The sequence below is a fragment of the Psammomys obesus genome, unplaced genomic scaffold (genome assembly GCF_907164565.1).
Source record: "Psammomys obesus unplaced genomic scaffold, mPsaObe1.curated_primary_1811, whole genome shotgun sequence".
In the NCBI taxonomy this organism is placed as follows: domain Eukaryota; kingdom Metazoa; phylum Chordata; class Mammalia; order Rodentia; family Muridae; genus Psammomys; species Psammomys obesus.
In genome coordinates, this window is record NW_026592510.1 from 23,373,601 (window position 1) to 23,390,895 (window position 17,295).

The 17,295-nt window shown below is 44.7% G+C and overlaps 1 pseudogene; it reads right to left on the reverse strand.

Annotated features, from left to right (window-relative positions):
• Positions 1–15,770: 15,770 nt before the first annotated feature.
• Positions 15,771–17,059, reverse strand: LOC129681974 (transcription factor E2F5-like; annotated as a pseudogene).
• Between the last annotated feature and the right edge of the window lie 236 nt (positions 17,060–17,295).

Consider the following 17,295-nt stretch of genomic DNA (forward strand, 5'->3'; position numbering starts at 1 on the left):
CAGCACGAGCCGAGCCCGCAGCCGGAACTCCGAGGATCATGTCTTGCTACGGCTCACACGCACCGACACACCCACAGTCGCACACACAGGCACGCAGGGCTTCCTAGAGCTGCCATGACCCCTGCTGGTCCCAATCCTCAAGTGCAGTTCAAAAGCCACAGATTTGTGACCACTGAGGGCCAGCGCCAAGGGGACGTATGCGTTTATGGCATACACTTTATGCTACCTACGTAGAAGGCTGAAATGTTATTCTGGCTGCTTGAAAGCTAATATGACAAAGCAGATGCTGAGACTCATACCCAAACTGAGCAGAGTGCAGGGAATCCTAGGAAAGAAGGGGGAATTAGAAGACCTGGAGGGGACAGGAGCTCCACAAGGACAGCATCAGAACCAAAAATTCTGGGCACAGGAGTCTTTTCCGAGACTGATACTCCAATCAAGGCCCATTCATGGAGATAACCTAGAACCCCTGCACAGATGTAGCCTGTGGCAGCTCAGTCTCTAAATGAGTTCCTTGGTAATGGGAACAGGGTCTGTCTCTTTGACAGTGGCTGGCAATTTGATCACCTCCCCTTCATGGGGGAGCAGCCTTACCAGGCCACAGAGGAAGACAATGCAGCCAGTCCTGATGAGACCTGATAGGCTAGGGTCAGAAGGAAGGGGAGGAAGTCCTCCCCTATCAGTGGACTAGGTGAGGGGCATGGGAGGAGATGAGGGAGGGGGACTACAGCTGGGATATAAAGTGAATAAACTGTAATTTATTAAAAAAAATAAATTAAAAAAGAAAATGAATATGAAGCAAAGAAATAGACCCCTACTTTCTGTATCTACCTAATGTTGTATATGTACACATATAAAATAGGTTTAACCAGAACTACCTCCGGACACTATTGACTATAAAGCCTAGTGAGAGATGTGGGCTACCATTTTAGAACTGTCCCACAAGACACCCCCCACACCTCACTCCCACATCTCTTGGTTTCTCTTCAGAACTTGATATTGGTGTTGATAAAGATGTCCCGTTTAGGACTGAGAACTCCATTTTATTCTCAACTTTGACCAAGTATGTGTCTCTGTGTTAATATTCACGTTTAAAAAGAAGCTTCTGCCTAGTTCTATGGCATAACCATAAATATTTAGAAGGAATTTAGACCCAAGACGATTTAATAGCAATGGCAGCTTCTACCCTGGGGTCTAGAACCTACCCAGCCATTGATTTGGGGCCAGTTTTTTGCTGTGGTTATGACGTTTCTCCCCTTGACCTAAGCAATGTACTCAACATCTAGTCTCTACCTCGTCATGAGTAAAATCTAGTATTTTATATATTGTTCATCATCAGAGGAGGAGGAGGCACACAGCATGGTGTGTTTGGAGATGGGAGGGCAACTTTGTTCTCTTTTTCCATTGTGTGGGTTCTGGGCATTGGAGTCCTAATGGTTTGGAAAGCCATGTACCATACACCACACACGTCTCATATCGCTGGCACTATTTATTTCCGCATCGGTAAGTCATGTGTCCAGTAGCCATGGCTACATCCCTTTTCTGCCCCACCATGGGGCTTGCTCACACAGTCAGAACACGCCCTTTCCTGCTCCTTTGCAGAGTATAGCTTGAGTGACACTGCAGACCATGTGGACTGCTGGCTTCAACCTTATCTCTGATGGTCAGACTTATGAACGTGCATATCAGTGGAGGCTTTTAATCCCCCTCCCTCCACCACTGCATCTGTTTCTTGGTTGACAAAATCGAATTCCAGATCCCCAAGAATCTCCTCAGGTTCTGGAATGTACGGTGCTGAATATGCAGTGGAAAGAACAGTTGACGGGATGGAGAGCTGCTTCCAGGGTTACGAGCATTTCCTCAGGAGGACCTCGGATTCACGGCAGCTCCCAACCCTCCAATGATAACTCCAGTTCCAGAGGATCTGATGCCCTCGTCTGAACTCCTCAAGGCACGAGGCATATACCCAGTATGCAGAGGTATACCTGAAGACAGAACACCCATAATACAAAATAAAATCTAATAATCTAAAAAATATTCATAGACTTAGAGCTTCAAAGCATGACCCTCAGTTGGGAATGAATAGAACAGGCAATTCAACCCCATGTGCAAATGACAGGAAACATTGCAAGGCCCCCAACAGAATCTGAAAATAATGACAACCTTTGGGTTGATAAGCGTTACCTATAAACAAACAGACAAATAAATAAATAAAATACATAACTGAATCCGAGCAGCTGTGAAGACAACCTTTATTACTTTGTAACCTTGAGAGTGTGTGTGGGCCTTCCTGCCCAGATGGGAAGATGAACCTGCTGCAGGCCAACTAGAGATGTGGGACAGGGTACTAGTGTGGCTCAGACCACAAGGGGGAGCACAAGCTCCAGAAGAGCCTATCTGAGTCTCAGCAGCAAAGGCTGGCTTTCCTGCTCAGATGGGAAGGTGTCCTGGGACTCTGGAGTCCAGGAACCACACAGCTTTGAGATGGGAAGGTACCCCAATGGAAGGGCTTCCTGAGACATGGGGGCCCAGGAACCACACAGCTCTGAGAAACCCAAGGGAAGGCATCCCCAGCTGAGCTGAAGAGCTGAGAAGGCTCAGGATCCACTTTTTTCCCTTCTTCTCTTCCTTGCTTCTTGGGCTCTTCCTGTGAAAGATCCACAGGCAGCAAATCTCATTAAAGAGATGCATTGGATGTTCCAGGGAGTGGAGAGACATATCCAGGAGTGGCTGCTTCTGCTCCAGAAGTCAGCAGGAACTGAGTAGACACAGCCTTTATACAGGATTTCTTAGAGGGTGGAATTTTCTAGGGAAGAGATTTCCAGAGTGTGGATTAATGGGATTTCAAATCCTGAGCTTGGAGGACCTTAGGGATTGGTGAGTTTTCCTGCTCTGGGACTGGTGGGATTTTGTTTAGACTTTTCACCTGAAATTAGCATAATCTGTGAGGGGTCCTGTTGAGGGCTGGAGATGTGACAATTACAGAGGCTGGAAACCCCGTCATGACCATTAGAGAGGTGTGGAGAAGGCTGCTATTGACTTATGCCTCAAAGCGTTTACAAAGACTTGAACTCTGAGCTAAACAAAACAACTTTTTCCTCAACTAAACTGTGAACTTTTACCAAGGGGCCAGATTCCTTCTCGGGGTTTCTCTCCTGGCCTTTGTACTTTCTAATGCGGGCCCTCTCCTCAGGTGCCAGATGCTGATTTTGGCCAGGGATCCCTCCACTCACCATGCAGAAAATAAATCAGAAGAGGGTCTAACAGTGAATGAAGACCGTACAATATAAATAAACACGAGATTGTGACCCCTACCTGGATCCATAAAACGTGCAGCAGCTACCTGACGACCAGGCCCTGTGGAGGCAATTCTCCAGTGGACTCTGCAGGCTTGTGTGAATTGTGCCATCGAGGGCAAAGCTGTGTTTCTACTTGTGAAACCAGATAACCACAGAAGAGAAATGACAACTGCCTTCTTGAATGGGAAAGTTCATACTGTTCAGCTCCTTCCAGTGAACAGAACATCATTTGCACTTTGCTATCCTGAAATTTCCTGTCACTGCCTGAAGTGTGATAACTTTTTAAGTACCCAGCCTTTCAACCTTAAGGCTTGTTGTGTTCATACCCCTACTATAGACCTTGAGCCAGACAAACTAGCAAAATGACACCAAGGAGCGGAGGAGCGGCTAGACCTTGGAATTATGGAAGCGCTAGCTTTGGAAAATGAAAGGCAGCCCCAGAAGCTGCAGAGAAAGCCAAAAGCAGTGTATTCACCAACTCCTTGGAGGATGAAGACAGACCAATGAAAGATGATGAAGCAGGCCCGGTTGGGGAGAAAAAAAGGCAGCGGAATTTCCAAACCATCTATCACACCACCTCTTATTCACTGGAAAAGTGAAGCCAGACCACAGAAAGATGTCTAAAAAAAACCTCAGCTGAGAGAAAACACAAGTGTACGATCAGCAAACCTCAGGAAGACCAGACTGTACCTTTTGAAGAGGGAGAAATAGCCGTAGCTTCAGGTTATTATTATTCAGCTGTACCTGACCCTAGTGTCCTGAAACAAGGCTTCTGTAAGATCCCTTTAAATTGGTCTGTGAATGAAGTGGTACGTTTGTGAAACATACAGATCCTCACATATAAAACCCCTCACCTGCCTCTTTAGGCAACATGAAATTGATGGGAAAGCTCTGCCATTGCTCAAGAGTGAGCTGCTGATGAAGAATATGGGGCTGAAACTAGGACCAGCATTAAAACTATGTCACCACATAGAGAAACTTAAAGATGCATATTTTCAATTATATATAATTCAATTTCAATTATATGTAATTCAATATAATTTTTAATTATATTGAAAATATGCAGATTTAGAGATAATTCTCAGGTATACTGGAGACATTTTACTTTAAAAGTAATATCCCATCCCACATTGGACTGTTAACGATCCACTGGCCAGAGACATCAGGCTGTTTTCTGTTTTGGAGATCCATCTGGAGTTGTAGGCTCCTGTCTTTTACTATGCCTGACTGGTTGATATAAAAGCAACATCCCTCCCTGCGGAAGAGACAAAAGGCCACCTCTCTCTGCCAATAACAAATCTAATCTTCCCCAATTTCATAGCACTACAGCAACCTGTGAGTATATTTGGCCCCGGAAGGTGAGGCTGGTCTGAGCCACCTGTCAAGATCCTCAACAAACTGAGAGAAAACCTATGTTAAATAGCTAGAAAAGTCCTGCCGTTCCGGTGGCAAGACCAGCAGTTACACCCAGGATTGCAAGCAAAGGCAGGACCTGAGCTGCTCATCTGTTATGCCTTGCTGCTGTAAACCCTGTGATTAGAACTGGCAAAGGTTTTCACCAGGCATAGACCCTAATTTTGGAAAAAGGAGCACAAGGGCACAAGTGCCAGACCACTCAGTGGTAGGTAGTGGCAGCCTTGAGTGCCACAGGGAATCAAGGTGTTGTGAATGCTTGGGCACAGGGGGCTGCGTGCTGGTGTCAAGGTTAATGGTACTATTGCAGGATCTAGGGTGCCCACAGAGTGTTCCCCTGAGGAGTTAAAGCAGTCTGAAATACCAAAGAGGGAATGGTGGGAGAGCCAATAATGAGCGGTGAGGTAAAAAGTCTAATAAGCCAACTGACGAGGCCACGATTGGTGGTTATGAGTTTGAGCCAGGAGGGACACATAACCAACATTCTCCAAAGTGGTCAGGCAGAGCACTGGTCGCTAACTGATATGCAGAGGTTAAGGTCTGAAATAAGAGATGGTGTGATAGAGAGGCGGGATCACTACTATCTAGGGGAGACGAAGTTAGGGGTGTAAGGGCTTTTGGGGAACGGTGGACCACTTCCTTTACTGTCTTTATCCCTAGGGGTTGAGAGAGTAGGGTGTGTATACCCTCTGTATTTTGATTGTGCCAGATGGGCGGCTGTGATGAATGTTTTACTAATGTTTACCAATGTCTCCTGTCTCCCACCTGGGGCACCATGGGTCCTCAATTAGAACATAAAAATTCCCCAGTATGCTTTCCTGAGAATGCAGCATGTCTCCTACAGGACCAATAAGGACAGCCTCCATAAATCTCTGTCCAATGTTGGCAGTAATCCCAGGTTTGATCACAGAGAAAACAAACATAGCGGACAGGTGTTTTCGAAATTGACTTAGGTGCTACAGGGACTAGTACATCTCCTTTGGCAATCTGCTGGTGAGCACTCCCCACACCCCATCATATGAACGGTCTGCTTGAACCATTAAATATAGGTTTCCTGAACCTCAAGTCTCCATACATAGTGCTCACTACTGATGAGAGTGAACAAGAGAAAGTAGGAGAAGAAGTAGGGCATTACCCAATAGGGTTGGGCTCAGGTCCCAACAGGTATAGAAGGCCTCATTCTTCTGAGAGTGGAGACCTTGATATCTTCTGAAACTTAAGATAGCAAGGTTCTGTTGGGGTTGCAAAGTAAAAAGGAGGATTGCCTTGGGGAAATGGTATAAAGGGCTTGAGATGAGAAATATGAATCTGGGGGGGGGGGAGGCACTAGGTTTCGCTGCAGTTTGGGTAGTAAAGATGACCCTGAAGAAGAAAGAGGAAGGGAGATTGTGACCAGGAGGAGAGATGAGGATAAAGTCCTCAATGTAGATTCAGGAGGAAAGGGGGTCAGAGCCTGGCTACTACAGTGAAAGATTTAGTGCCGATAGGATAGAATTTGCCAAGTGCCGGAAGATAGTAGTGAAGAGGTAGGTTGTGGAACAAGCATGTCTTGTTGCTTGTAAGAGAACCCAGGCTTCTGAGAAGTGAGGCTTTAGCTTCCTTGTCAGATCAGTTATTTAGTCTCTGAGGGGATGTTAGAGAGAAGGGTTTATGGGTTTGGTACCACAACGTGAAGAAGACTTATGAACTTACTAACTGCCATGTTAATAAGTTGGAGATTGAGAAGCACGTGAAAGGTTCCATTGGGCTTTTGAAAGGGAAGTATGGGTGTTAAAGAAAAGATGTGGGGCATAGAAGAGTTTTTTCTTAAAAGGTCAGAGAGAAAGGGCTTAAGTCCCCTGAGGTTTTGGAGAGGAGGGTGGGTATTGAGCCTGGGTGATATTATTTGGTGGGGTTTTGTAACTGAATGAGAGGTGGATGACATTTGGCTAGAGAGGGATTTGGGATGTCCCATACCTGGGGATCCACTTGAGAAGCTGGTAATGGAAAAGGTGTTGTCAGGTTGTGTGGTTTAGAGGAGGAGGAGAGGAACCAGCTGGCAAGGCAGGGGTCAAGCAGATGTGGCAAGCAAAAGAAAACCTCCTGTTTTGGGTAGGAGGTCCCTTCCCAGCAAGGGGATTGGTACCGCTAAGAAGGATGGATAAAAGAAATACCCATAACTACACAGTTAAGTGACGGGGTTTGGTAAGCCTTGTAATGCTGTCAATAGAGAAACAGGAAGGGGAGGCAGGTCCCTAGAACCAAAACAGGACTGAGTAGATGGTCACGGCATGCAGAAGGAAGGAGATACGCTGATATTGTGATGGCTACCTAAGGCTCCCTGACAGAGATGGCAGTGGTTGGGTCAAGAGAGCCCGGGGCCTCTTCAGTTGTCCTTGGCCAGACTTAGGAGATCAGCTGGAGAAGCTGCTGGGTCTGTTGCCTTCATACTTCAAGGGACATGAGGACAGTCAGTAGCTCAGTGTCCCCCCTGATGACACTTTGGACATGATCAGAATGGCTCATGAGGCCTCAGACAGGACCTGACCCACGGTCTTCCTGACTACATTTAAAACAGAGACTGGAGATTCTCAGGCTTTGCGAGGCTCGGGAGCCAGGGCAGTTCTTAAGGCTAGCTGAAAGACCTTAGATAGAACCAGATATTTTTGGTTTTGGTATACCTTAAGGCATACCTTAAAGGCCACAGTTAAAACATCTTCCTGTGGAGTCGGGGTCCTTTATCTAGACGTTCTAACTTTGGCCCTAATATCAGGGGAACGCTGAGAAAAGGTCATAAAGAGTTGTCTCCCATCTGGAGTCTCAGGATCCAGATTGGTAATATTGTCAGAGGGCCTTCATAAGGCAATCTGGGAACTGAGATGGGTTTTAATGTTTATCCCAAATGACCTCTGGGACTTCTTTATAATTTACTACTTTAAGGACAACCTTATTGAGTCCAGCCAGGAGACAAGTTATGAATTGATCCCTAGCTTCAATGTCCCTGGGATCTTGGAATTCCATCCAGCATTCCACCTGGGGTCTGCCTCAGTCCTGGTGGGGTGGGCAGCATCCGTTCAGTGGATTTCATGAGCATGTGCCCTGGCCTGATCCCAGATTCACCTGTGCTCCTCAGGGAGAAGATTGTGTGTAAGGGTCATATGGACATCACGGAAGGTGAGATTGATTATAAGACTGAATAACATACCGGAATCCTTCATACATGTGGAGGCCTTAGCAGTATAGGACCTCAGTCTCTATGAGAGTTCATTTAATGAAAAGTGGACAAGCCATCTACCCCAGCAACTTTCAGAAAGGGGAGAGTCATGGCTGGTTTAGGCAACATACAGAGAGGTAAAGGAGGTTTTTTGTTTGTTTGTTTGTTTGTTTGTTTGTTTTAGCAGAGTGGGACCTAGTAGCAGAAAGACTAGGAGCTACTAGTATGCTAAAAGTGGGTGGGAAAGAGAGCTGATTTGGGCAACCTGTTGCTGAAAAGGAAGAAAAGGAAAGTGGGGAAGTTGGAGGAGAGGAAACTGTGGGTTTAGGCCAATATGGAAAAGGTTTGTTAGCCAGATCAAAAATAGTGGAGGAATCGTCTTACTCAGGCTGCATAGCTAAAAGGAACTGAGTTGGGGAACAGGAAGAACAGAGATAGAGGGATTGGAGAGGAGAGAAAAGAATGCTTGGACATAAGGAATCACTTTCCATTTCCCCAGTTGCTCGAAGTATTCATAAAAGTCTTGAATTATATTGGGATCTAGGGTGCCATTATGCGGCCATATGGATTGATGGTCTAAGGGGTATTGAGGCCAAATTTGATTGCAAAGGTGAATAAATTTGGAGCCCTTCAGGCTGGGTGCCAGGTGGAGAGGCTGGAGATTTTCTCAACGGCATCCAAAGAGTGAAAAAGAGAGTACAGAGGACAGCATTCCCATTGATGAGAAAGGGGAAGGAGGAATGGCAGTAGCCATTCAGTGGGTTACCATGCACTCAGCGGGAATCAGAGCTTAGCCTAGCCAAGCAGGCAGAGATTCAGTACCTGGTACCTGGCACCTGGATTTTCATCAGAGCCCAAAGGCAGAGCCTGAAGATGGAGGCCCTGAAGGTCAGGAGAGACAAAAGCCGCCCAGGGGGTCAGAGCTTAGCCTAAGCCCAGACAGAGAGTTTAGCCTGGTGAAGGCCAGAGGGACAGAGGCTGGAAGGCCAACCAAGTTTCTAAGAAGGGGATCTCATATGCAGGAAAAAGTCAGGGAGAAGGGTGGCAAAAGCCACAAAAGCCTGGAGGATTATAGGCAGCTCTGAAGGGGAGCTGTGAGGAGGGCAGGTAGGGGTTCAAAGGCCCAGGAGGGCCTAAGTGAACTGCAGGATTGCAGCTCCAATGGTGGGAGAACGGAGAACGGGTCAGCTGAGAAGGGCCAGCCATAGCCTTAAAGACCATGGCTGGGTTACCTCTGCCTCCAAGAGTACCAGAGGAGTGCTGGACACTCAATGGTCATTAACTTGAACTCAGGGAAACATTTACATTGACTGACCAGAAGAGACAGCTTACCTAATTGTCACTGGTGAATGGGATGTCAGGTAATCGGTGAGCAGGAAGGTGAGCCCACTGCAGGCCAACTGGAGATGAGGGACAGGGTACTAGTGTGGCTCGACCACAAGGGGGAGCACAAGCACGAGAAGAGCCTGGTTGGCTTTCCTGCTCAGATTGAAAGGTTCCCTGCTCAACCATGTTCACAGCAGCTTTATTTGTAATAGCAAGAATCTGGAAACAACCCAGATGTCCCTCATCTGAGGAATGGATACAGAAATCGTGGTACATTTACATAATGGAATACTACGCAGCAATTAAAAACAAGGAAATCATGAAATTCGCAGGCAAATGGTGGGAACTAGAAAAGAGCATCCTGAGTGAGGTATCTCTGAAAGACACACATGGTATATACTCACTTATAAGTGGATATTAGACATATAATATAGGATAAATATACTAAAATCTACACCTAAAGAAGCTAAGCAAGAAGGAGGATCCTGGGTAAGATGATCAGTCCTCACTCAGAAAGGCAAATGGGACAGACATCCGGAGAAGGAGAAAACAGGGAACAAGACAGAGTTAGTGTGTTCTTCAAGCTCATGGAAGTTTTTGTTCTCTAAATCAGAATCCTGAGTGACAAATGTTGCCATAGGGTTCAGAGGGCCTCTGAAAAACTCTACCCATCAGGGTCTTGAAGCAGATGCTGAGACTCATAGCCAAACTTTGGGCAAAGTGCAGGGAATCTTATGAAAGAAGGGGGAGATAGGAAGAAAGACCTGGAGAGGACAGGAGTTCCACAAGTACAGCAATAGAATAAAAAAAAAATGTTGGCACAGGGGTCTTGTCTTCTCTGAGACTGATACTCCAACCAAAGACCATTCATGGAGATAATCTAGAACCCCTGCTCAGATGTAACCCATAGCAGCTCAGTCTCCAAGTGGGTTGCCTAGTAAGGGGAACAGGAGCTGTCTCTGACATGAACTCAGTATCTGACTCTTTGATCATGTTCCCCTGAGCAGGGACAGCCTTACCAGGCCACCGAGGAAGCCAATGCACCCTGTCCTGATGAGACCTGATATGCTAGGGTCAGATGGAAGGGGAAGAGGACCTCCCCTATCAGTGGACTTGGGGAGGGACATGGGCAGAGAAGAGGAAGGGAGGGAAGAATTGGGAGGGAATGAGAGAGGTGGCTACAGCTAGGATACAAAGTAAATAAATTGTAATAAATTAAAAAATAAAGATTTTCATGAAAGCTGAGCACAGTGACACACACCTGTAATTCTAGCACTCAGGGAGGCAGAGGCAGGCAAATCTCTGTGAGTTCAAGGCTAGCTTAGTCCTGGACAGCCAAAGCTACATAGGGAAACCCTATCTCGGAAAACAAACAAACAAACGAAAAGATTTCCATGGAATTCAGTATGTAGCCCAGTTCGGCTTAAACTCACAATTTTCATATCTCCTTAATATTGTGATTCAAAGCATGATCTATCACGAAATGAGTGTAAACTATGCTCTTTATTATATACTTGTCCTACAAATTAATATAACCATGTGAAATATGTTGGTCACATCCCAAGGAATGTGTGAGAAGAAACTGGTCTCTCTGTCCTTTTGACAGAGAAACTGAGATTACAGAACGTTTGTCCTCTAAGTGCCTTTTCTAATATCAAAACACAACCCACAAAGCAAGTTGGCAGATACCAATACATAGTGGATCCAATATACAACCTAATGTCTTTTTGTATTGAAGTAAAAATTTTTAGAAATTTTCAGCATCTCCCATTTTTATGACTTTATCTTAAGAACCAGGAACAGAAGAAAAAAAAATGGGAGGACATAAGTCTAATTCAGTAAGCAGGAAAGTCTCAGTGAAAACAAAAAGTATCTATGGCAGTTGCTGTTAACTGTCTGCATGACAAAACCTGCAGTCACCTGGGTGATGGGCCTCTGTGCACACCTGTGGGATGGGATGTCATTCATCTTGGTTACATCAATTCTAGTGAGAACCAGCCTAAACATTTTGGCCACGTTCCCTAGGCTAAATCCCTAGGCTATTTAAGTTGATAATGGGGAACTAAGAACACGTCCATTGCTCTCTATTGTTGACCGTGAATGCAACGTAACTATCTCAAGGTCCTGCTGATACGACTTTCCTGCCATGATGGCTTGTAAGAAACTATGAGTCAAGCAAACCCTGTTTTAAGTTAGTTTAAGTTAGTTTAAGTTAAAACCCTTCCTGTTTTAAGTTAGTTTTCTCGGGGTATCGTATCACAGCTGCTGTCTGGGTTTGTCTGAAAGTGTCATTGTCAGAAGGATGCCAAGGTCCAACAGGTTTGTATGCCAGCAAAGTCACTTACTGGTACAGGGAGCTTCGATGTTGGAGCCTGGTTAAAAATTTAGCCTGTCATCAATTGTAATGACACTAAATTCTCAGTGAAGCAGGCAAAAAGAATGCAAAGCAATATAAATCTACTCTATCCAGGCACAGTCTCTCAAAATGCTTTTCTGTAGTCTAGGTTTGGTCAGAAACATTTTTTTTCAGACATGGACTATTGTAACAGCCTTCCATATAGGTAAATATTCCTGCATAGATATGAACTTTTTTTTATTGTTTCTTTCCCATTTGAGGTATTATATAGTTCACTGTGCTCTCAACTTCACAGTCTTCTATTTTCTGCCTTGGAATGAGGGATTACAGCATTGTGCCTCCATGCCTGGCCTCACACGTTTGAAAGGGAAAGAGAGATCATGCATATTCCTTTAGCTTGCTGTTATGGAATAGGACAGAAATAAACACATCTCAGCTTGTCGTGGATTTTCTACCTATTTGGATGCCAGGCTTTCCAGAACCTGGAACACACAAACGAGGGAAAGGCTTTGACATTGCACGTCAAATGCCTGAATACTTTCCCCCCATAAAGAAGATGGTGTCCACTCCGGAAACACACCTCTCGAGTATGCTGTTAAGTACTTGACATGCCTTCGTTTGAATTGAGATGTGATGTTTAAAAAAATATTTTTTAAGCGAAAGCACGAACGAGCCCATCAAAACAAACGTTTATCATATGTTGAAATGGTAACATTAGAGATTAGGATGGAGTGAGGCCAGTAATTCAGTAATCCTTCTCCTATCACACACTATTCCAATTCTTCACAGTTCTCTGGCACCACAAACAATGCTTCAGTAACATACTTCAAATAGTGAAGACAACCTGGCAAGTTCCTCACATGATTGATTTTTGTCTGGCTATCCACCTTGGTCCAGATATCCTCAGTCTCTGCCTTCAGCTGGCAGGAATGACAGACAGGCCGCCATGCCTCCCGAGCTTTTTCTGGAGATGTGAACTCTGGTCCTCACACTTGAGTGTCGAGGGCTTTACCAATGAGCACCCTCCTTCCCAAGAGCATTTTTTTTAAAATATTGGCTTTAAAGAAATGGGGTGTGGGAGAGATGGTTCAGCAGTCAAAACCACTGAGTGCTGTTACAGAAAACCCCAGTTCAATACCCAGCACCACATGGAGACTCAAAACCATCTGGAACTCCAGTTTCAGGGAGTCCTATGGCCTAGTCCGGCCTCCATCTGTACCTCCAGATCCTCTCTCCTCTTCTTTGACTCACATCTCAGAATTGATGATTCTGGGATTCAAGGTGAGGGGCATTCATGGTCTTCAGTGTTTGCCCACTGAGGAGCCCACCAGCCCCCAGTCAGTAGTTTCAAACACACTGTGACACAGATGGCCCTGGTTAAATGCAGTGGCTGCAAAACCAAAACTAAAAGATGTGAATGTGAGAAAGCCACTTGTAGGAAGGAGGTGGGTGACAGGGAAGGATGTTAAAGGATGCTGTAGTAATCAGAACGAACCTCAAGCTTATATGAGGCTGGAGGCATGGATAAGTGGTTAAGAGCAGTGCTGTTCTTCTAGAGGACCAGGCTTGAGTCTCAGCACCCACAGTAGCAGCTGACAACTGCGTAACTCCATTCCCAGAGCATGGAAAGCCCTCTCAGCCCTCCTTGATCACCAGGCACAAACCTGCTGCACAGAGATACCGGCAGGCAAAATGCTCACTGCATAAGATAAGTGAATGCTTCAGAATACTTTAAAATTATCAAAGAATAAATTCAGCCAAAGGTCTTTAAATGTATTCTAAAATTCACCATATTTGTAGATAATTGAAGGGATTGAAGATAATTTTCATATCTAAAAAAAAATTAGCTTCCAATGCTAAAAAATTTTCAAATGCTACTCAAATTTTCAAACAATAAGCATTTTCTCAACCCCATATCTACAGCTCTTCTTCGATAATATCAGTTTGGAAATTGCTCACTCTGGTGCCTCTTTTAGGTCTGTGAAGTTCTGCGTATTCTAGTGCTTTTCCTGAAAGAGTCAGGCATTTCTGTCTGTAGTTATCCTCATCTTCCTCTTGATTGGCAAAGTCTGTGCATCAGCTTAACAATGACAGTGTCTCATCAGCACCGGACACTGTTCTCATCTCACTGCAGGAGCTGGAGGCTACTGAAGCAGCCACAGGTTCAGGTCTCTGCAGGGACTGGAGTGAGCTTCATAGTGACCTTTAGGCTCCTGGATGCTCAGGCTGCTGATGCCTCCTGCAGGGATAAAAGGACAGTCTTTCACCTGGTGTTTTGTTCTTATTCATTAGGACACCCACTAAGCCTGGATTTGTTTTAAAATCATCATTACCAAACATTTAAAGGGACAGCTACACATGCAGTAAAAGTATGAACAGTACGCTGTTTCTTGTCACCTGCCTTCAACTGATACAGGCTCATCCATCCGAATGCACTCTTCTGGATTTGTCTCGTGCTCTTTGAGCTTCATTCTGGTGGCTGCTATGTTATCTTCACTTTCACAGTTGCAATCAGTCACTGAACATATAAACTGTGTGTGAACATTATAGGTGTTCCTCATGCCCCTTCCCCCCCCCCCCACACACACACTAAAAACTGTGGCAAAATTCCGTTATCAATATTCTAGAATGTGCTTTCTGGTACACTTGCAAGACAGAGTTTCTCAGGGACTTTGCATTACTTAAAAAAGTCCTTTCTTCCCTCATTTTATGTGTGTTTATTGAAATTAATTCCAAGACAAATTTGCAGTATCAGCATGTTTAGGGGACTGTAGCTGTACCTCACTGTTACAGTTCTTGTTTTCATAGTGTACTAGAGACCTTGGGTCTAATTCCCCAGGAAGGAATGAGGGAGATGGGAGTAGATGAGAGATGTGAATACTGACTAAGTTAGAGGTATGTTGCAGAAAATCTAGTTGCAGGAAATCTTACTTTTCCCTGTTTCCTAACTCAAGGATAATGAAGCTTTAAAAAAAAAAAAACAGGAGAACATTTGACTTTTAATAGTTATGAGATTATGGATGATTTTTTTTTGAATGATGAAAAACTCAATAGAATGAACAGAGCTTTTGTAAATGCACAGAAAGAACTTGCAGACTTTTCAAAAAGCCTTTCTCTTACATCTGTGCAGAAAGAGCTGGTGGGCCTTGCTGGCAGCAAGGAGATGCACCCTCTGTGGACTGAATCTCAAACAGACATGCAAATGCCTGTTATTTATTGACTGTTTCACAAAAGTTGTTTTTTTGGGTGAAAGAAGTTCCTCCTACCAAGGCCCCTAATGAATGTATGTTTTGTGAAGGAAACCATCACATCCCTGCAACGTTAGTCCTTATTGAACACTGTTTGCATGACCCAATAATGCAAGACATTCCAGGTGTGCCAGAGCCATCTTCTGACCAAAGTCATGCAAAGGCTATATTGCACTATAAAGCTATACTACACTATTTTACACTACAAAGCTCCCTCAGAAAAACTGCTCTGTAAATCACAGAAAACAATCACTGTCTTTCACAAATATTTCTTGAAGGTGCTGCTACTTAGGTTTTTTTGTTTGTTTGTTCTTTCATTTTAACATCTTTCCTTTCAATTTCTCAGAAGCACCATGAAAATGAACCAGCTAATGTTGACAAAGCAACCTGACTCACGACAGTGTACCACATTCCCCCAAAGATCAATAAATTGACTATTTTGTATTTCATTTTTTTAATCTTGTTAATGTACAGGCATTGGCACATTTTAAAAATGAACTACATAAACAGATCTTTCTTGTATTCTAGGACAGTTTGGAAAGTCAGAGGTCAACAAACTGATAGACTTTAACTGCTAAAACAGAAGGCACTTCACAAAATCTGTTCAGTCACCAGGGACAACCTTCGCTTTATATGTGGCAGTGAATGTCTGTTTAAAGGACATGTAAAAACAACTTTGTGGCAATAAAAACATAAGACAAATAAGGGATCTTCTGGGCAACGTTTTGTTGTGATGACCTGAAACCTTTACCTTTCAGGAGAGGAAGCTGCAGAAGAATTCAGCCTTAAAAGAAATGGAATGTAACCATTGGAGGGGCGTGCTGGTTCACAGTTCGCCATCGCCCCAGAAGCAGTCAGAGCCCTTTCCGGTCTGTGAAGTCAAAAGTAAAATGTTACCGTCAGAGGTAGATAACAGTCCCAGGTTTCCATGGAACCTAACAATTTAGTATCTGAACCTGAAACAGATCACAAACTCCTTCAGTATCATCTAAATTAAAGTTGTAGTCATGTGCTGGGGTAGGAGAGAGCCCTAAGAGAAGAAACACACCAGAAGACATCAGTTCATCCATGATGTCTCCTGAAGGAATTCCTGTAGCTGGTGTCTGCTGGAAACTCTGGCATCTTCCAGAAGCATGCTGCTCAAGCAGTTTCTAAGCAGCCATAGTGGATTTCTCTGGAGTCACTGAGGTTGAGGACTGGGTTCCAGGAAGACTATGTGAGGTGGGGGAGGGGCAGGAAAAACCGCTGGCTGGGAAGAACTTGACTCTTTATTTATAAGCAGAACATGGATAGGTCCTGAGTGACTCTTTAAGTTTACCTGGTATTTTTGTCCATTTTGACCCGTTTCTGGAATAGGTAGTTCCAGCTGTGTACCAGAAGGTGCCTGAAAGGCCAACAGTGTATCACCAGTAAAGCCATTGCAGATGTCGTCGTGAGTGACATAGGAAAACCTGTTACTAAGGGAGTCTTCCATCACATTTTCAAATGAAAAGAAAAATTAAATTGTACTGACTTTAGTGCACAGGCAACGCATGCAACGACATTGATAGTCTATATCAGAATGATGAACTGTTTTAATATGGAGACACCATTATTGCTAAGTCAATTTTCAATAGCAGCTAAAAATAGGCAGGAAGTTTATTTAGAGTTACCACCAACTAATAATTTGGTCTGATCTTACTACCTATGATCATTGTATCAGCACAATCATTTTTAACTTTTTTCTTTATTATTATTATTATTTATTACAATGTATTCACCCTGCTCCTCCCTCATCTCCTCCTGGTTCCAGCCATCACATTTTTGATGCTTTGCTGTAGCCATAAGTTCTGCTGGTGGAGTTCTTTTTTTTCTCCAACTCTACACCTTTAAGAAATCTTAATCTACCTATAACTTCTTTAGTATTACAGCCAGCACCTACACCCTTCCACTGGCTACTGTTCTTTGATATTTTTTTTCCAATTAGATCAGTCCCGTCGAAGACATTGGCGATATCATAAATTCTTTGCTTTTGCCTCACAGCCAAAGTATCTGCAGCCGCTTTGAGATCCAGGACGCCATCCTGCTGCAAGGATACTAGCTTGGTGGTGAACAGCCCCAGGCTCTTCGGCGGGCCTGCGGGGAGCCCCATGCTAGGCTGCGAGGATGGCGGCCCAGGCGGCCACGGCTGGGCCTGCGCCTGCGGCCTGGGCCAAGCAGAGCTCACAGGCTCCACTCCCGCCATCACCGTCTTGGCTCTGTTCTTGCCCTGTGCTTCCACCCTCCGCGGCCCCCGCGGCCCACAGCCGCCCTGAGCCGGGAAGCTCGCTGAGCACCACAGAATGCACCATACACAGAGCGCCCAGACTCAGGCTAGCGGCCAGACTAATGAAGCTTTTTTTAGTGGCAACCAGGCAGTCTTAAAGTTAATGCCTCAAGTGAAAGCCAGACCTGTTGCTTGTAAAGGTAGTCTTTAACTGA